General features: G+C 40.9%; 1 long non-coding RNA gene across 1 annotated transcript; it reads left to right on the top strand.

Annotated features, from left to right (window-relative positions):
• The first annotated feature begins 4 nt into the window (after positions 1-4).
• On the top strand, positions 5-9,914 carry LOC123277553 (uncharacterized). Its single transcript, XR_006514557.2, has 4 exons — positions 5-110; positions 6,302-6,357; positions 7,774-7,908; positions 9,636-9,914. It is a non-coding gene; the product is annotated as an uncharacterized lncRNA (long non-coding RNA).
• The last annotated feature ends 11,887 nt before the right edge of the window (positions 9,915-21,801 follow it).

The raw sequence follows: 21,801 nt of genomic DNA, 5'->3' as shown, positions 1-21,801 counted from the left end.
TGCCAATCCGGGGAAGGACAAAGGGATGACTGAAACGAGCCTCTGGGGGCGGGGGAGAGAGGGAGGCGGCGGAGCGGGCGGAGGAAGGAGAAGGAAAGGACCGGAATCAGGTGGGGAGAAGTGGCCGGGGCGCCGGGGCCCCCGCCGGGGCTGCTCTCCGCGGCCCGGGAGGACAAGCCGGAGCGCGGGCCGCCGCACCTGCCTCCTCGGCGCGCGGGGTCCCTCGGGACCCGCACGCGCTCGCCCCTCGGGGTCTGCCCTCCCCTCGCGCGGAGACGAGACCCGTAGGAAACTTACTTCGCGTCTTTCTCAGAAATGGGTCTCTTCCTGTTGGGAAAGAAACGTCTTCTCGAAATCTTGGGGCAGTGGACTTCACGCACACGCAGAAGAGGGGGTTTCTGAAGAAATTCACGGGGTTAGAAATTTATGAACCTTAGCGGAAGTTTAGTTAAAAGGGTAAAAAGTAAGGGAGTCAATAGTTCCTAAAAGTTGCCTACTTACGCCCTCTTCTCTCCATTAACCCGACTATAAGCTATATGGCTAGTATGCATTTCAGAGATATTTGTCATTGTTAGTGATAAAAAGATCACAGTCCTTATTTTCGAAGTTGAGGAAAACTTCAGGGAGAAAGCCTTGGCCCTCTGTCCACCCCGCTGGGGAGGATCAGAGGCGGAATTTCTCATAGCCCCAAAAAGCAATGGAAGTAATTGCAAGATTCGCCAATCTGACAGCCTCTGGCGAGTAGGAAAGGTCACTGGTGGTATAAATCAAGTCTTGAGGAATGCTTTTAGGGTGCTAGCCTGAGTCTGTTTCCAGGCCCGAGGCTCGGCTTCTTAGATGCTTGAGTACCTAGTCATTCAATTTTATCTTCTCTGCCAAATAGGTTTAATAAAGCTCTGATCTGAGGCTAATATTGGGTCTGATTATTATTAGTAAGTTCCAGAGAGATTTTTCTGGTGGAAATTATCATGAAAGTGCAAAGCCCTTCTGCTAAGTATCATTAAGTAAAACCAGCCTTGTGGGACGAGTTTTCAACTTGTATTACACTCAGTACTCCTAGACTGAGGACAGGAACCTGCGGAAGAATCTGGCTAGACAATACAGATGTTAAACATCTATGGTTTTAGTGTCTGGGGTATTTCTGTCTTTCAAACCAACAAAATTAAGGCTGCCAAAGAAACAATAATCCTTGCTTATAACATCAAGCAGAGGACATTTTAAATACAAATTAGAATACTCTGTTTTATTTTATATTTCTAGCACCTGAAAATTAAATGACATTGATTGGTATTTAACATTGCATTTTTATGATCAAGTCACTTTGTGCACATATGAAAAACATTTTTTAAAAAATCATTTAAACTGTAATAGTAATTAAAATGTCCCATATAGAAAATGGCTGCAGATGAGTGTGATTAAAGAAGGCCAACTTAAAAAGATGTGATGTTCCTTGAAGGTTAGTAAAGAAAACTCAGTTGCGCCGAATGAGGAAAGGAGCCCCATAAACAAATAATACACACATTTTAATTCCCTGGTTCAGTTTCAATTTGTGAATAATTTATAATAAAAGGAGATGACATATGATCTTAGTGGGCTACAATTAAGTTATGATTTGTCTTTGTCATGTACAAGTAAATTTCCTTCTCTGGGCCTTAATTTTCTCATCTACAAATGAAGACGTTAAGCCAAATGGTCTTTATTTTTCCTTTTTCTTAAGTAACTTTAAGTAGAAGGCATAATGCATAAGTCTGTAATGAACTGTGGTACTTTAGGAGTTTCCCAAAGTATGTACATTAAAATGAAATCTTTATTTTAAAATAAAATGTTAGAAATTTAACCGGACACATACTCAGATATCACTGATGATTATCCAGAGGATCCACATCGTTTTGGTGGAAGGAAGAAAGGAGAGAAGGATGGATGAAACTTTGAATATAGATCTCTAGGCTAGAAGGGGCCTAGGAGGGAGTTCTAGTGCTCTGGCTGTAGCTGTGTGTGGCGTGAGGTCTTTACACATGTCGCAGCAGATTGAAGTGGGTGGGAGTATATTACCAGAGAGCTTTATTTGCTGATGTTGTGGTTATAGAAATACAAAAGCGATAATGGCTCACAGTCTCTCTTCTGAGAGGTAGGGAGTAAATACGTTTCACTGTAATCAAAATTCAGGTGTACTTTAACCACAGCGCCACCTCTGGGTAGTCTTTATTTCTGCATTCTTTTCATTTAGCTGTCCTTTCTCCTCTGGGTAGCAAGATGGGTGGTTAATCTTTTATTTCCACTGATGCTAACCTCACAAAAACTGTGTAAATACACACATGTTCACTATGGGTAAGGGAGTTCTGTATTCAGGTATTCTTTAAAACAAATATAAAACAGTGCTCAAAGTAATGATCCTGGTGTATAGTAAAATTGCCTAAATTCAAAATAATATTATATTGTGCAGTTCTAGATACTTCTGCTCATCATACATTCATAATTCAGCCTACTCACCTACAATGAGAAAAAAGTGCAGTGCTTTAGAAAAGAAAGAGAAACAAGTTGTTTCTTTCTTGAATCCTGATTAAATATGGGAACTATATTGATCCTAGCTCGAACCCTCATTCTCCTGACTAGTCCCAAAATTATTTGTCCTACCTTCCCCTCTCCTCATTTAAGTCCTTCAGTCATAATCATTTTTCCATTCTCCAAGTGACAGCTGCCTAAGAATCTCCCACGGACAGCGTTCCACACAGACCCATGTCGCCTTCGGTGCCTTGAGAAGGGCCAGACTATTTGATGCTGATATGGCAACCTCCCAGACAAAGTGCCCCCAGCTCGTCCTCCAGAAAAAGACATTTTATCCTTTTAAAGTCAATGCAAAACTGGTTTTGAAGGCAGTCTTTTTAGGAAGGAAATTTTTTTAAACCCTGCCTACCTTTATTGCTGCCATCACAGAGCTCCCTTGAAATGAAAAGGTTCAGCTGAGGTAAATCTGAAACGCTTGAGTCTAGGGCAACAATTCCAAAGCGTAAAAGGTGTGGAGAGAAGAAGGGGAGTGTTAGTTACCAACAGATGGAACGAGAACCCAAGGAGGAGGAAGGGCAGGTGGGTCCCACCAGTGTTGGCGGTGGTGGTGTAGGCGGGGGGTGGGGACACACTGCCCAGTAGGTAGTCAGGAAGGCTGCTGCAGCATTTGAGAACAGGGGTTTGTAGCAAACCCAGCTTATCGAGAAGACTACATTTCAAAGAACCATTTCTTGACTTTAAATAATAATATTTTAAATTTACTGACTGCCTTGTATTAGTATTTCTCAAAATCCCTTATAAATATACATATCTCACTAAGTATTTCATGCGATAAAGGGGTAGGTGGTTGCCTTATTAGATCATTCTTTTTTTTTTCTTTTAGGGTTATATCATCTAGGTGATGATTTCATTTTTTTCCCCAAAGGTATGCTTTTTTTGGTGAGGAAACTTGGCCCTGAGCTAACATCTGTTGCCAGTCTTCCTCTTTTTTTTTTTTTTCTTCCCCAGTACATAGTTGTATATCCTAGTTGTAGGTCATTCTAAGTCTTCTATGTGGGACACCACCACAGCATGGCTTGATGAGCAGTGTGTAGGTCCATGCCCATGATCTGAACTGGCGAACCCTGGGCCACCAGAGCAGAGCTCACAAACTTAACCGCCCAGCCACGGGGATGGCCCCTCTTTTTTTTTAAGCAATCCAAATGTGTACATTTGGTAAATGTCTCACCAAATTATATTAATCAGTATTTAGGAAGTACTATCCTAAACTGTCTTTTATAGGGCAGCGTAAAAGCATAGTGAAGTTGATTTTAATAAATATATAAATAAAATAAAATAATTGGAAGATCACTGAGCAAAATGAAACAGTATTTATATTGTTGTGATCAGAAATAGAATTTAAGCTGTAGGTTTTGCTTTTAATTATTCTATTTGATTAGAACATTTGAAACTCCTAGTGATGATGGGAAAGTTGGAAAAGATGATGGGAAAGAAGAATATACATCTGTGACACATTATTTTGCCTGATGTAGCAAGGCCACTTTTATCACAGTGGCAAGAAAAGAATCACTTTCTTCATCCATGTTTATTGGGGGAGGAATAGGACCCTAAAAATCCCCCAAATCTGCCTAAGAACTATCAGCAAATCTTGATACATGAATATATTTCATAGTGATGACATGGTAGGAAAAATTACTTGGCTTACTCATACTACCTACTTCTAGAACTGAATCCTGTCAACAGTATGCAAGCACAAGTGATATTCTGCATATATCATTGCAAATAAATTATCAGACTATACACATGAGTATATTATGTGTTCATTAGGGTCTTCTAAATGGTCTAGTGGCAATGCTTATTAAAGTCGAGTTAAATCTTATTATGGATAAATTTAATTTTGTAATAGTTGTGAAAGAGAGTATGTAGATGACTGGGCCATTTGTATATATGTGAGGTGGTTATTACTGAGTATATATTAAAATTATAAATCCAGTAGAAAATAGCAATTCTATTTAACATTAATTACTGTTCCTCTCCAAGACTATGGAAATGAGCATTTATTGATAGAGAAACTAAAGCATTAAAACCTGATTCATTCCCCCCTGTGTTCCTACTCACTGTTCTTGGTAAAAGAAAGGCTAAAAATTCAGAAATTTCAAGTGCCCCAAACCATAGCTTCTTAGTTAATGTCACTTTTAATTATAGTATTGATATAATTAAACTTTCTCTGGGTGTAGATTTGTAATAAAATATAATATTTTCAAGTAAAATACAGCTCTCTGTTTGCTCACAAAAAAAGTTGATGAAAATATGATAATGTTTATTCATCTAATTGTAATGAATGACCGTGGTGGAATTAGGAGAGCTCAATCCACAGCTGTCTTTAGACTTGAAAAACACATATTTCTACTCTATCCAGTGCCATAAATTCTTTAGAATAAAAGGAACAACCAGATATAGATTTTTTTAAATAATAAAATTGGATAACTCAATTGACTAAAATGTGTTCCCTCCACGCAGAGGTACACATTATAACGTCATCATTTATATTTCTCAGCATAAATCAAATTTCATAATAAAATTGTTTTTGATGAATCACCACTTCTTTTCTAGCTTCAAAACATTCTGACAGAGAAAGCAAATTTGTCGATTTCTCTGTATGATAAGAAATCACTGAAAATATATTTAAGACCTTTAGTCTAAGATGATCATTTTAGGGGTAAAGTTTCCTTTCAAAGGATAATATTCAGGCGAAGCCATTTTATAATTTGGGAAAAACAACTCAAGAATAAAATAGTCTTTCTTTTCAGCATTTTTCAGAGCCATCTGTTGTGTTCTCTGACAATAAGGCCAGGAGAAGTCATTACAGAACAATACTCTGGAAACAATTTGCTTCAAAGAAAGAATGAAAACTTAAACAACACTACCTTTGTGCATGTTTGCTCTAATTAGAGGGTTGAAACATCCAAGCATTGTACCCAGATGCCTCTCTCTGTCCTGTTTTTATTGCTTTTCTCCACTGAGATAACATTTAACACTGCATTGAAATTCCGACTTACTGCTTGTGTCCAGTAGTAAATCCTGGCACATTATTAGAATATCTGCCTGTTATCAGCTCAGTCAGGGAATGAATTATTGACTATAACTCATTGCTGGGAAGCCTACGTATGACACTCCAGTGAAGTTTTGATAATTTCTAGAAGTCATAGTAATTTATGGAAGGGGGTTTTGATTGATCTCCCACCACCTATTTTGCACCTATCAGTAAATAGGACACATATTGATGGCCCACTTGAACTACGTTAACAATATGGGAAATTCACAACTTAAGCATTTCTTTTTTTTCCAGTACAATTTCTATTAGAACAGTAACTCGGTTTCTATTAATTTTCTTCTGTGCGGTTTACCCATGGGAGTGGGGAATCGCAGATCTAGACTATTGAATGCAAAAGATCACTATTCTAATAATTATTTAGATATATTCCACATTTGTAGTTGTACCAGCCTCTGTCTTTTGGAAAGAAAGTCCTCAGTCCTTTGGAACAGATGAGGGTGTAGCAAAATGTGTGCTGAAAGATTTTAAAGTGTGTCTTCAAATGTTAGGATACAGCTGATAGGATAAAAGAGAACTTTTAAAATTAACAGATAGTAGGCAAGTTACTTGTTATTTGAAAAAGTGTTTGTAATATATTCGATATAAAATTTATAGATACCATTTAATATGTCTCACTTTAAAGTCCATTTGTCAGAAAATTAAATAATAATCAGTAACAATCACAACTTTCTTTTAATTTAGGTTTATTTTTCTCCTGTCTCATTTTTCCTGCATTCTCCAAATTCAATTATTCCTGGGTAAGCTCTACTAGACAAATGTTGCCTTTATTTCTTTACTGAGTTTTCATCATTGTGATTTCATTATTGTTTTATTTACTACAACAATCGCTTCCTAGAAAAATAACCAGTATTTTCAAACTCTTAATACATACCATGTAATATAACAATGTAAATAATAATTTAAAGTTTAACGGTTATTTCTTAGATGACATTTAAAACATGTCTAGGTCTCTAGAAATTTCAACTTATGCTCAAATAGTATTTAGTAATCTGATGCAAAAATAATGGTGTCTCTTTTTGCCAGCACAGTCAAGATTGGGGGGCGGGTAATTTGACTGAACACTTGGCTTAAAAAAAAATAATTCTTTTTTCATTTTATCTTAATTTAGTAGCTTCTAGCAGTCATCTAAACAATCTTAAAATTAAAAGATAATGTTAATGGGAGAGACTGTTGTCACAGGATAATGGTTTCCTGCTGCTAGATTAATGCAGTGGCAGTAACACTGGAGCATTTATTGAAAATAAAGGGGAAGACAAAGCGAGGAGATTTATTTTTAAAGCAGGTGTCATGGATCCTATGACACTGTTGTGTTACAATTACTTTGTTTCAATTTTGCCAAATGGCTGATGGAGAATGATCCTTTTTTCTGATGGATGTGGGGTGGCAGAATGACATTGGCTGGTACCCCCATAACTGGAGAGTGCATTCTTTCCGACTAGAGGAACAGATTTGTTATGAGTCTTCCAATCCTTCTAAAGGCCGTGTTATTCAAAGAAGCAAACACCAAAAATGCACAAATAAGTGTGTTCCTTACCAAAAAAAAAGCCTCGCGTCTATTAAACACTGTTATCAATCTTCTAGAAACATTAATAAGACCCCCACATTAGCACCTGAAATACATTGCTCTTCAACAAGCCCCAGGAACGGCCTATAGGACAAAAGCTCTATCTAGATGTTAGCCGCTGTAGCCAGCTGTCCTGGACTTATCTTCCTTGAATGCATATGGCAATTTTGGACCAAGTGATAGACTTCTCCAAGTGGCACCCTCACAGGAATGCTGTCGTAGTCAGAATTGGACAGTGGGCCCCAAGATTCCCACCCTCTGGTGTGCACACCTGTATAATCCCTTCTCCTTGAGTGTCAGTGAGTCAAAGGAGGTCTCAATGATGACATTTGTGCAGAGGCCGAAAGGAAGTGAAGGAGCCATGAGTCTAAGGGGAAGGGCGGTCCATGGAGAGGCATCTGCAGTGCAAAAGCCCTGAGGACACAGGTGCTGAGGATATAAGCAGCAGGCAGGAGGCCAGGTGGCCTGAGTGTGGAGATGAGACCAGAGTTTAGATGGGGACAGATCAGGACATGGGCTTTTACCTGGCTTGAGAAGGGATGCTATTACAGGGTGCTGAGAGATATGATCTGATTTATATTTTAAAAAGCCTCATCCAGGCTGCTGCGTTGAGAACAAACAACACAGGAGTAAGGCAAAAGCAAGAGACCACCAGACAGACGGTTCTCGCAGTAACCAAGCAAGGGATGATGGCGGCGTGAACCACAGGGAGAGCAGAGGAGAGGTGAGAAGTGATCGGATTTGAGATACATTTCGAATATCTGAGGCAGATAGAACCATGGTTTCTATTTCAAAATTTACATTGATGATTTTCTGTCAATTTACTTTGACAGTTCTTTTGGGTTTTCATGTTTCATGACTGCTATAAATTCTCTTCTGCTTCTGAGAAGTTGGGCAGGGCAGCCCCCCACCACCTCCCCCACATGATTCCCCTTCCCACATGCTGCATTTATGTCAGAAATAACCACAACATTGTTTTTCACTCAGACCTTTCCATTTTAACTCAGAAGGGAGAATTAACAACTACGGAACCTCTCAATGTAGGCCAGACGCTGGGTGAGGTTCTTTCCCTGTAGCAATTCATGTAATCCTATTATCAACCCGGATTGTTGTTAGATTAACAACAATCCAAATTAACAATAGGTATCATTGCCTCCATTTTAAAATTGAAGAAACTCGAATTGTAAAAGTTAAGTGATTGCTCAAGATCAGTGTCCAAGTTGAGGTTCAAAACTTGGAATTCTGCAAAGCTTTACAGGTTGAGGAAGCCTTCCATCCAAGGTCCACTCCTATCTGCTCATAAATCAGCATATGCACTCCGTTTAATAGGTTAGTGCGACATTGGTTTCTAAATAGGTGGTTCTCAGCCATAGATGATTTTGTCCCCCAGTGGGCATTTGGCAATGTCACAATGGGGGGTCAGGGGGTTGCTACTGTCTTGAGCAGGCAGAGGCCAGGGATGCTGCTAAACATCACACAAGACATAGGAGAGTCCCCCACAACAAGGAATTATCCTACCCAAAAGGTCAATAGTGCTGAGGTTGAGAAACTCCGTTCTAAACCATTGTTACATGACCGGACTGTCATAGTGGAAGGAACATCAGTAGTAAAACTTTCATTAAGAAGTTTTACAAATGAGGAAGTTTCTGTAGTGGGAACAATGGCAGTGTGTCTGTTGGGGTAAAATTGACAGTCATCCAGGGAAGTTTTACCCAGCATGTCCTACAGCACCATGCTTAGTGCATGTAAGTTTTTGAGCTTATAAAAGTAAATGCTGGATACCCGGAGTAAAAAGTTTAGTGGCTCCAAAGTACAAAAGCAAAACTGCAAAAATTAAAATTAGGAAATGGCTACGAAAGTAACTGATTAACTTGCCACTGGCGATGTAAGTCAATCCTTATACAGGCACACTCAAATTATATTTGTTGTGGGATGTGTTTGATGTCGTTTGGGTAGATCTTCCAAAAGTAAGATTTTCTAGGCTCTACAGAAGTCTAATAATAGCTCTACAGTCGTCAATTTAGAGAGTGGCATCAGGAAAGGAGGCAAGAGTGTACCTGAATGAGGTGAGGTGCCCAGTCATACCAAGATTTGAAGGAAACCTACTTGAGGCAGCAGAAACAGCAAATGCAAAGGCCCTGGGGTGAGAATAAGTTTAGTATGCTTAATGTAAGCTGATGTTGCTAGAATGGACTAAGAAGGACAGAATATGTAACAGATGATGTTGGAGAAACAGAGCCATTGGATTTTAATCTGAGCAGAATGAGAAGCCATTGGAGAGTGTTAAGCAGGGTGATGTCATAAGAATTGATGAAAGAGATGTGTGGTAGAAATTGCTACAAGCTTACCCCAGGATCCATGCTCTCCTTCCTCGTAGCAATAAAACCCCAATTTAAGCTGTGTGTATGGCTGCCTGGAATAAGACTACATTACCCAAACTTCCCTTTGCAGCTCCATGGATCATGTGACTAAGTTGTGGCCAATAAATAATATGTAAGGGGAAATGTAGATAGGACTTCTGGGAAAAGTGCTTGGACCTGAAATGTGGACATCATGGCTGAAGCTTCACCATGAGATGACCTTGAGGATGGACATGGTGTACAAGGATGGATCCTTGTACTGAGAAAGACAGAAGCCAGAAGCCCTGGTGACACTATGAAACTTCCAAGACAACACTGGAATAGTTACTTCCAAACATATGTGAGTGAGAAATAAACTTATCTTGTTTAGATAATTGTTATTTTTTTTCAATCTAGAGTTGGAATCCATTCTAACTGACACAGGAGACAAAAGTGGAAGTGAGAGAGTAGTAAAGAGATTCCCGCCATGAAAGATGAAGTTGGCGTGGTGAATGGTGGGAGTGGTGAGAAGTGTAAGACTCCAGAGACACTTTGGAGGTAGTGTTAAGAGCATATGCCAATGCACTGTGTGGGGGATTGGAGAGAGGACAAATCAAGGATGATCTCTAGTCTTCTGTCATAAGCTAGAATGCTGGTTGTCCCTTCTTGAAATGGGGAAGCCGGGAAAAGAAGCAGGATTATGGAGGAAATCAAAATTCTATTTGGGACCTAAACATAATAAAGTTGAGGTCCCCATTTAACATCCATGTGGTAAAGTTGAGAAGTCAGTTAGATATGAAAGTCTGAAGCTCATGGGAGAGGTTTGAGTGCAGAAAGAAATTTGGAAGTTGTCAGTATATGGAGGGTGTTAAAACCATGAGTGAGGCCGTATAGAGTAAGTTTCAATAGAAAAAAGGCCAATGATTGAGCCCTAGGGTGCCCCGGCTTTAGAGGTCATGAAGACGTGGACAAGCCAGTGTAGGACCTGCAAGGGAGAAGGAATAAAGTGGGAGAAAAACTAGAGGCCATGTGCAGAAAATGTTCTAAAGTAGGACACTGGTCAGATCTTTCAATCTGCTAAGAATCTAAGATAATAGCTGAAAATAGATCGTTGATTTGGCAAGATGGCTTTGTTGGGAAGAGAAGTGCCCAGGGAATTTCCTTCTCGCCTGTGTCTCATTGGCTCAAATGAGGTCATATGCTCAGCCCTAGACCAATCATGATTAAGCCCCTGGGCTGAGGGAAAGAAATACCTTCCCTGGAATCAATGGATCTCTGGCTTGAAAAAAATCAAGAACTGATTAGCAGAGAAGTGGGGACAGGGCAATAGCTATTGCTTGGGTAGTAAACAGTGTATGCCATAATGTTTTATTTTTAAATAACAATCCCAAACCTCATCACAGTTGGAGCTGGTACTACACTCAGCACACATAGTCAAGCAGTCTGGCACTCTTCTGGCTGTTGCCATTGATCCTGTGCTGAACTGACTATCAGGCATTTGATCCTTTTAACTGCAAAATAATCACTCCCATCTTCAAGAAGTTACACACACCAGACTTCTAAAACTAAATAAAGATGCTGCCAAGTGAAAAAGGAATTGACTGCATGAATTTTTAGCCTTTAAAATACTAGAGCCACCTGCTTGTCAACCTCAGAAGAGTAAACACAGGTTGGTCACAGGCGTAAAAGCTAAAAAGTTACTACTGACCAGGTTTTGAAGAAAAATGATGTTACAGATTTTTTTTTAAAAGTGTCCAAAAGAATTCTCCACATGAACCTTAAAATTCTGGGTCCCTCAGCTTCTGCCTCTCCATTTTCATGTAAAAACCCTCTCACTTGCCTTTATAAAGTTCCTTAAGTTAAACATTCCATTGTCTTTTGTCTCTAGGACCAAGGCAGATTATGGGCCCAAGCCTCTCATCCTCTCACTGTGCTGCCACATATGGCAATTGCGCTTATAAAATGAATGGGTGGCTTTGGGAAGCAGGGAACATTGCTCCATTCACAGAAACTGTGATTCTGTGGGACTAGGCTTGGCCTCATCCTCATAATAATAATCAGCTAAACACATAACACCACTTCACCTCTCTTAAGAAAATCTGAAGACAGCAAAAGCTCCTGGAGCAAAACCAATAAGGAAATAATGACAGAGTGCCCACTATGTGTGAGCCAAGCATCTCACACAGTATACTGCACTGAGTAGGTCCTCAATAAATAATAGCTCTGTGAACACAAGGGACTGCAAAGCATACAGAGATGTTTGCCCTTGGGGCTCTTATAATCTAGTCTGTGGAGAAAGAGTTAACAGAGAAGAAACCTCTAAAGGCAGGGAGAGAATTTTGGCATCCATTTCTATCAGCTGGAGAGAAAAGAGACAAAGGAGAGGGACCAGATGGCAGTGAGGAGAGTGAAAATCTATCGAATTCCAGAGTGAGAAGAGAGATTAGGGATGGTCCAGTCCCACCCCTACATTTCACAATGAAGTCAGTGCGGTGCTGGAAGTCCAGGATGCAGCAGAGATCACCCTGGTCTCCAGATCAGAGTCTCCCCACCTCAACACCTGGCCGTCTACACCCCCTTCAAATGCCAGGACACGCTCCCCTTTATTGAAGGGTGATTTGTCAGGAGAACAAGTATGAGGGCCACAACAGACGGCACCCCTTGCTCAACTTTGTCTCCTGGATTCACGCTTTCATTCGCCCTTCGCTTTGGACTGGAGGTCATTGAGATGGTTACCTTGGAATAATAATCTCTTTAAGTGTGTGACAGAGCTGTTGTTTGCCTTGCCAACAAATCATTGCCCGCCACCCCCTTTCTCCTCTCTAGTGAAATGTTTGGCCTTGTTCAGGTAGCCAGGTGTCAACTGCTCCACAGGAACCTGGGGCCCTCCACAGCCTCCGAGATGAACTGTGATTGGTCCCAGCCTGAGGCAGTCCTCGCCAGTGATTGGTTTAGATGTGGGCATGTGGCCCAGTTCCGGCCAATAAGATGTGAGAAGAGATTAGCTGCGCGTATTTCTAGGAAAGTTTTCCTTGGTCTTTTTTTAAAAAAGTGGTCGAAGAGCGAGCACGTCTCTTCTGCCTTTAGATGTTGATATGTGAGGAGAAGATGCGTGGACCTGCCTCAGCCATCTTGTGACCACGAAGCGAGTTGCCAACACACTGAGGCAAGGGGAATGGAAAGATAGCAAGAACCTGTGTCTTGAATGATGTTGACGGGTACCTGAACTAGTCAAACTGGAAACTTCTGATCTCTAACTTCTTATTATGCGAAGAAATAAATACCCCTGTTCTAGCCACTTTCGACACAGCTTTCTGATCCTTGCAGCCAAAAGCATCCTAATAAGAGTGGGAACCCATCTTCAAAATGTTCAATAATCGTGACAAGGTTTATTTTGTTTTCTGAAAAGAATAGTAGCAAAGAGGGCTGTCTCTAGGATGACATTTCTGCAGTCAGGGTTTTTGCAGTTGCAGTGCCTCCCTGGCAGCATGATTCCACCACGCACTCTCTCTTAACACTCTCGTTTCCCGAATGTCTGTTATTTTTAATGTGGGATTTTGGCCTGAGCCAAACCTTGTTTATACCGTTAGGCTTTAACCTGCCTCATGACTATTGGGCTTCTCCTATTTCTTACGGCCTATTTCAGAATGCTAGAGACAATTTGAAAAAAATTTAGACATTGGAAGATGGAATAAATTCTCAATATCAGCCTTATGGGTACTAATATCTATTTCCCGCCAGATGGATGAGATTTCAGGGTCTGCTAAGCTCGTGATGTATACATTTGAAATTTATAAAACGTTCCCTTTGTTCCTCTGTTTGAATGAGGGCAGTAATGATATTCCTTCGCTGTATATAGTTATTAAGAGTCCTTTGCTTATGTTAAGGGGGCTTATGGAAGGTTTCGGCCAAACACAAAACCACTTATTAGGACAAATAGAGCTTTTAAAAGAATACTATACTCTCATGAATAAACTAGTTTCTGATTGGCTAGAGTTACAATTTAGCTTTTATCAGTAATTAAGGGCAAGCCATGGAAGCAAACTCGTTAGTTGACACCAATTACAATTGGTAGACGAACTAATGAGTCCAAGAAAAAAGTTATTTATTTCTAAACTTTTGAAGCATAATTGTTGTGTAAATCGGATAGCGCACAAATCTTTTCCATACGTTTAGGTTGGTAATTGAGAAATAAAATGGTTACCAAATGTACTCTTTGTCCAGTTTTGTTCTGCAGTCGGTCTCTCTCGGGACTCTTTAAAGTGTAAGGAAAAGGTGATGTCAACAGCAACGTACTCCGGGCCAACGGAGCCAGGATTAATTAATAGAGATGAAAGGGAACACTAGGCCTTTCTTAACCATCCCCCGCCAGTGCCCACAGTTAGATATTTGGTGCTCTGCAGATGACCGAACACAGTGCTGAGGATGAGGGCCAGGGCCTGGAGACTGCCCTGTATGTAAAAACAAAACAAAATAGAATGAGAGTTGTCTCCATCCTATTTCCAGCGTGTAGTCTTTAAAATGAGGAACTCTCAAGAGCTTTTCCCTTTGAAGTTTAATATGTGGGGCTTTACATCAATATAACATTTAAATGTGTTAAACAAATTAGTCTCTGGTTACAAAAGTTTTGAGACATTTGCAAGTTGCTGTTTAACTAAATTTAATATGTGCCGGCAAAGTTGATGGTGTAGTTGTTCATTTAGAAGAATGCACATTTGGAATGATTAATAAATAAACCAGCTTCCCATTGCTTCAACCCCTGTGTTTATTTGAAGGCAATCTACTTTAAAAAGACATTAATATTCTTAGAATTATTATTAGAATAATTGCTTTTACTCCTCTCAGAACACACATTTTTCTCATTTCCCTTCAGCCTAGACAGCTTTTCACTCAGATATAAACTTCCCATTATTATTCCCCACCCCCCCAAAATGAAGAATAGGAATTATACACTTTTCACTGAGGAATAATTAATTTGTCTCAAGTATTAGAACAGAGAATTGTAGAGTGACTTTGAATGGTAGTCTCTGAGGAATAGCATTGTTTGTTCTCTGCAGTCTTTAATGAGCTTTAGTAAATGGCCAGGAAAAATTACCTTCTTTCTGTAATATGAGAGAGGCGAAGAATGAAGGAAGCTATAGAATCCCTAAGAGAAAAGGGAACACACACGCGCGCACACACACACACGCACGCATCTCCTTCACAACAGCACTCAAGTTGGTTAGGAGGACACAGTTCTCCTTTAGACATATTTGAGGACAAGAGATCTGGTTACTAAGTGCATTAAAACAGAAGCATGTCCCTAATTTGTATTGATTATTGTTATCATTACCACTGTCGAATCTGCTGGGGAAACCATCCATCGTATAATTCCATGGGGCTGGATATTTCTTACACCCGCCATGTTAAATTTCTTTCCTCTTTAATGACTGGAAGAGAATTAGGACAGGAGCTTTAACAGAAATTAGCTGTGAAGGACCTGCCCCTCCCCCTCAGGTCACGGAACTTCATAAATAGAGCCCCTGGATGGTAAAGGTCCTACCCTAAAGGCAACCCCCCCCCCCCCCAGGCCAAGTGGCTTTTACAAAGAGCCAAATCATTTCCCCCAGGTTGCCATAAACCACTGGCCTTGCCTTGTCTTCAAGAAATGGACATTTTCCATCCTAAAGTTTCTCAGGTCAAAGTGGGGATTTCACATTCATTTCAAGGTGGCCTGGAAGGTAGACTGCCCAGGAGATACCCAAAGCTAAAGAAGGGGATCTCTTCCCTTCTTCCATCCTCTCAACCTTGTGCTGGGACTTGAGGGAACCACAAGCTAGCATTCCTCTTCCTTGCCTGAGTTCTGAACCAGCTGAGAAATAACACAAAGGGACAAGGTAGGAAGGGGTCCAAACATCACTCTCAGACTGATGGAGCCGTGTGTTCGAATGTGGCTTTCACCTGTGGGCAGGTAAGCTTCATACTAGCAGACGACATAACTAGCCTGACTTCCCGAGTGGTTGGGGCCGCGCAGGCCTCTGGAGCTCAGCTGAATGCATGGCAGGGAGCAGGGCAGAGCTTAGCCCTGGGGTCCACTCTAAGAGGAGGGGGGTGGTGGCAGGCATGTCAGAGTTCTCCTTTCTCACCTCAGGCATCTAGCATTCCGTGCCTGCATGGAGAGGTGGCCACTGTGGGCTCAGTCCCCTCTGTCCTTGCCTGCGCCCCCTTGGATGGAGCTCCTCTTCCTTTCCTCATGAATATCCGCTGACAAACTTTATTCTAGCAGGACTTTAACTGTCCCCTTGACAAGTCTTATAAACTGGTTCTCACTAAAACTGGAAGCCTGATAGAAGCGTAATATATTACGTGCTGTCCATGAGAGGGGAAAGAAGCAAAACCCATGGGTTCGGGAGTCAAACAAACCTGTGTGAATTTCAGTTGCACTTCTTACTAGTTCTGCATCCTTGGGCAATTCCCTTAAGCTCTCTGAGTCTCAGGGTCCTCGTCAATAAAATGGGGGCAATGCCATTGTTGGTGAAGACCTGTAGGTCAACGTGTGGGCACAATGCCTAACACTCAGTGAATGTGCATGTCCTGTCACATTCACATGTAGGGAGATGATAACAAGAACAATAGCTTCTAATTATATAATGCTTAGAGTTTACAAAATGCTTTAATATCACTACGACCTAAGAGCTATGAGGATTGCATGATTCTCAGAGTACCTCTCCTAAGGTGGGAATTATCTCTGTGTTGCACGTAAGGAAACTGAAGCTCAGAGAATAGAAATGACTTGCTCAAGGTCATTTAGCTGGGAATTGATAGAATTCAGATGTGAATATAAGTTCTCTGCTCCAAATCCTATTGTCTTCCTACTCATCTGATTAGTTATTAATAGGAGATTTTCTAACACTGAAAAACTAGAGACAGCATCCCTTAAATCGGAATAGGTAAACTGGCAGTCCAGGGGCTTAAGCCAGCTACCAGATATGTTTTGTTTAGCTGACAGGGTTTCCGAAAAATTTGAATTTTTTGCTGGCATTTAAAAATTGGGATATTACTTGTAAATATTTGAATTTACAGCTTCTCTTAAAAACTGCAAGGCCTGGAACCTACATGCCCACGTGGCTCTACCACCTACTGATTCTGTAACCTTGAGAAAGCTACTTCTTTGCCCACCCTTGTGTAAAACGGGGATAGTGACCATATCTACCTCAGAGGGTGATTGAGAATTAGATAAGATAAGACATTCAAAATGTTTAGAACAGTCCCTGGCATGTAGGTAGGTCTCAATCGACATTAGGTGTTATTTTTATTCTACTTATTTCTGTCTGCCAACAAAATGGAAGCTGGGGAATGTTCCTGGAGACCTGCAAACTGTTCCTATATTTGAAGAAATACAAGATGGAAGTGTTGTTTTAGTCTGACATGTAAAGCCAACGCTGGTTCTTATGCAGAAAGTACAGCTTAACCCGGCATTAATGGCTGAGCTGTTCCAGCTGAGGTTCTGAAGAAAAGATTTGTCATGTCTCACATTTATGATATTTAAAGCAAACAAGAAAAAACCTAACTCTTGAGCTGGCGTTTTGCATGGCTTTGCTAGGAAGGAAGGAATGAAAACAGAAAAGGAGGGAAGGAGGGCGGGGGAAAAAAGAACTTTGCATGGTTTTGCTTAACCTAAAGAAGGAAGGAAGGGAGAGAAAGAAAGAAGGGAGGGGAGAGGCGAGAAGGGAAGAGAAAAAAAGAGAAGGAAAAGAGGAGAAAGGCAGAGAAGGTTGTTCTGAAAATCAGGGAAGATGACTTACCCATGCTGCCAGAATTCTTCAGATGCGCCAGTGCCCTCTGGTAGCAACTTGCATTTTGCTTTGTTTTGTTTTCAAAAACTTCAAAGTTTCTCCAGGCTTCATCCTCAATTAGAACAAACGTCAGTAACATGCTTGAAGAAAATTTGTTTAGAGATGTGTGTGTGGTTGAAAATTGCACATTACACATGCCCCTTGCATGATTTTCCACTAAATTTTTAACGATGAGCGGAGGTACATGGTTCCAGATAGACGAGTGAATCTGAATGTATATATCTGGTGCTTTGCACGTTGACATAAACACAGCTGCTTTTATACATTCGAGAACATTTGTGTTTATTTGAATGTGTGATGGGGAGGTCATCAAAATGAACGTACTCGTTGTGTTTATTTGAATCTCACATCGCTCATAAGAATACATTCCATGTTTGAACATGCAGTCAAACACCAGCTTCTCTAAAAGGCAAATCAAACCCCAAAAGGCAATTCAGTGCAAAACCCCATTAATGCTGCATTAGAGTTGAAATTCCATTCACATGAAAGCCAGAGAATTTGGAGTTAAAGGTTTTCAACAGCAATCTTACTTCTACTAGTTTGAGGGAAGTACCCGTTTCTTTCCATTACTTTATCACGGTACATATAATTTGTATTTAGTAATACAAAAAAAAGGAAAAAAAAAAGCCCCGGCACTAAAGTATAGAAAATGTTTGCAGGGTACTAAGGAACAATATGTTATTATGGTGTGAATAACATAAAGAGCACATGAGCCTTGTTGCTTCAGATTTGGGGGATGTTGCTGGCCGTGTGAGTGAAGTTAGGGTCCTCTGTCAGCAGGACTTGGGGTTGAGGATTTGGGTGATGGTTATGGTGATGGAAATGATTTGCATGCACACGTTAGTCGCGTTTCTACCAGCAAAAGGATGTTCTAATGCCATGAAGAAAGAGGCAGGTGGGCACAGATGTGGTCCATGGGTAGAGGCACCCACATGTAAGTATGCCTGCTTTAGTCCTACAGCAGAGGCGATTGCCAAACACAGTAGCCCATGATCCACAATCTTTTGCGTGCTGCCAGAGGAAGGACAGCATTAAAATTCCACCCTGACACTTTGAAGCGATGCAACCTGCGACATGTGCCCCGTTCTCCACTGTTGTTCTAGTTAAAAGTAAAGACCCTCTCTGTTACACCAGGGAAGATTTTCATCCCCCGTATATCACCAGTGGGAAAGAGTATTTGAGTTGTCATGAACTGAGGCATCTGCCATTAGAAGCCTCAGTACTGGATTCACATAGCTCGTTACCTACGGTTTTCTTTGGAAAAAATATAAAAAGCAAATAAATAAACAGAAGGGAGGAAAGGGGAACACAGAACAGCAAGATGAGGTTCCTCTGGAAATTAAATAGCAGATGCAGGCGATTGAACAACAGCAAGAAAAAGTGTGTGTTTCTGTTTGGCTTATGAGAACTGACAAGATTACAGCCGATGGTGGTTTGGCTGGAGAGTAGGAATTTTATTGTACGGTAATAATTAAAGCCAGAGGGAGTGGGGTACCAGGAGCAGGAGGTGAGCCCGTGTTTCCACAGAGCCAGAGAACGCTAGGGTTTGGCCACCAGGCAAGACTTCAAATATGTGAAAAACTTTCAAAATAAAAGACATAAAAAATCTTTAAAGGCCCATGTTGTTGTCGTAACAGAACATGCTTAGAATAACAGAAGGTCTCCGCTGGTTCTCCATTAGAACAACTATAAAATTCAAAACTGCTTCACTTTTTAAATTAGTGAAGATCAGATTGATTGAGACCAGAAGCAACATCTATTCCTCTTTTCCATTGTCATCGACTCTACCTATGTCTGTTTCTGTACCAGGATGCATTTTTGTCTACGTATAATATTATTGCTACATGGCTGTTTGTTACTCCATTCATTTTAACACTTTTTTAAAAAATGTTTCAGAAATGACAAATGGAAAAAAGGAGTTGCATTTTAAATCAAGCAATTTTCTGAGTTTTATGTGGAAAACAAGCAAGAGTATCTCAAATCTCGCCTTTGATGAGGCCCCAAAAATACAAAGAGATCAAACTCCGTGTAGACAAAAGGATTTTCCCCTGACTTTGGAGTGATATCTTGTTACTCTAACGGCTCTTGACAGCTATCATAAGAGCCTTCATTTACAGTCTTCAGAACTAAGGAAGCTAGACTCTGCCATTTTAAACCTCAGTATCTTCCGATCAGAAACCTGCAAGGTAGACTCTCAGAGACATGGACCAAAGTAAGAGAAAACAGAATCCATTTAAGTGGAAAGGGAAGTTAAAAAACAGCATATTTGATATGATTTCATTTTCGTTTTTAAAAATATAGTGTCTTTGTGCGTGTCTGTGTGTGTATCAGAAAGGACATAACAAAGGTCTTAATGGGGGATCCTTCTTTTTATTAACTGTATGTAGTATAATAATAATAAAATTATTACATTTTCTAAAATAAAACACAAATTACATTTATAATGTGAAAAAAAATTTTTTTTGAGCAAGATTAGCCCTGAGCTAACATCTGCTGCCAATCCTCCTCTTTTTGCTGAGGAAGACAGGCCCTGAGCTAACATCCATGCCCATCTTCCTCTACTTTCTATTTGGGATGCCTACCACAGCATGGCTTGCCAAGTGGTGCCCTGTTGGCACCTGGGATCCCAGCCGTCGAACCCCGGGCCACCGAAGCAGAACGTGCGAACTTAACTGCTGAGCCACTGGACCAGCCCCTAGAAAATATTTTTAAAATATTTTTCATTTGTGGATATTTTCAAAGTTAGTGACATGACACCATTCAGTTTCACCTCTGAAAATAATTCACTCAAGGATACAGCTCGCTGATGCTAAAGATTCTTGAACAGCATGTAGAATAAATCTCTTGGAGATCACTACTGTTTTCATTCCTGTTTCACAGATGGGACAAGTGAGACTCCCAGTGGGGACTCCCTCGGTGTCTCGCAACAGTAAATGAAGGAAGTTGTGTGTGAACTAGGTCCTCTGTCTGCAGATGTCATGTCCTTTCCTCCCTTTAGAGGAAGATCTGCATACTATTCCATCATTTGTCAAGGTGATACTCATCTTCCCAATGGCCCAGCCAAGTAGACATTACCATTAGGCTCTATGTTAAAGAGGAAGAAACAGAAGCTCAGAGAGAGAATGATTTGACTACAGTCTTATGGCTGGAACATGGCCAAGCTGGACTTGACCAGAGCTCTGATTCTGGGCCTAGAGTTCATCCTCCTGCCTAAGGGAGGTGACCCAGGCAAGATACCCTGGATATTTCACATGTGACCACTGATTGGAGGGTCAGGACGCCATGTGATTAACTCCCACCCTGCCCCCAACCCATACTCAGTGAAAATGCCTAGATGGGAATTCTGGCTTCACTACTAACTGACCTGGTGAACTTAAGCAAATGCTATTTACAGGTTCCCCACCTCAGTCTGCATCTGTAAAGCGGAAATAATAATAGCTCTGTCTATAGGGTTGCTTCCAGGATTAAATGGGTTAACATACATTAAATACTTAAAACAGTTCCTAGCCCCTGGAAAGTATTCCATAATTCTCGATTATTACTATTATTAACATAAGGAGATAATCTGTGTCACTTACCTTAAAGAAAAGGAATTTATAAATAAAAATAAAAACATGTTATTAAATGATTGCTATAAACTGTGGTCAGCTGAAGTCTCTGAGGATGAGGCCTCCCCTCTCTTAAAAAAAGACACTAAATTATTAAAAAGGTGTTAAAGACACATAGTAACAATTGAGATAGTCTGCTGAATTAATTAGAAAGATCGAAAGAGAATTTTAAATGGAATAATTTTCTCACTAAGGGAAGCAATATACCTTAATATCTGTGTCCACGAACCACCCAAAATCACCTTCAATACTCTGTCCCACCCTTAAGATACAGTGATAAACTGTGCTGGCTAATATGGAAGCTGGACTAACAGGACAATGTGTGGATTGTCTCAAGGATGGGAGTGCTAAGCTGGTTAGTCAGACATACAATATTAGGTCTTATTCTTCTGGTTTCAAGGGGTTAAAAGTTCAGGCCTTTGGGGAAGATCTCCAGCTCGCCAGCAGTGTGTCAAGGTGTGGTGCACACGAGCAGCAACCCCCTCTCTCCCTCCTTCCCTCTGTCCCCCTCTCCTTAAAAGCTCTCTCTGCTTCCCACAGGCTTCCCGGCCCAGGGCTAATACCCAGTGCAAGGTGAGCCAGCTCCCTGCTGTGTACTGAGAACAAACTCACTTTGCCTCTCCTGTCCCCTTGTTATTGCCCACTGTGAAGTGGATCGACCTTTGTGGCATCATAGCAGGAAGCTCCCAAACAGGAGCCTGGGTGCTGAGGGAGCAATGAGCAACCCTTGAAGCCTCCTGCAGCCTGAGGCTATTTGGACCTAGACAGATCAGTGGGGTCAGCCTTCCTCTTTCCTCCCATGTGGGCCAGCCCAGCATTCCTAATCTCCCTGGAC

This window comes from Equus asinus, chromosome 16 (assembly GCF_041296235.1).
Source record: "Equus asinus isolate D_3611 breed Donkey chromosome 16, EquAss-T2T_v2, whole genome shotgun sequence".
NCBI lineage: Eukaryota > Metazoa > Chordata > Mammalia > Perissodactyla > Equidae > Equus > Equus asinus.
Note: the sequence above shows the minus strand (reverse complement) of the source record. Positions and strands in the feature narration are given on the sequence as shown.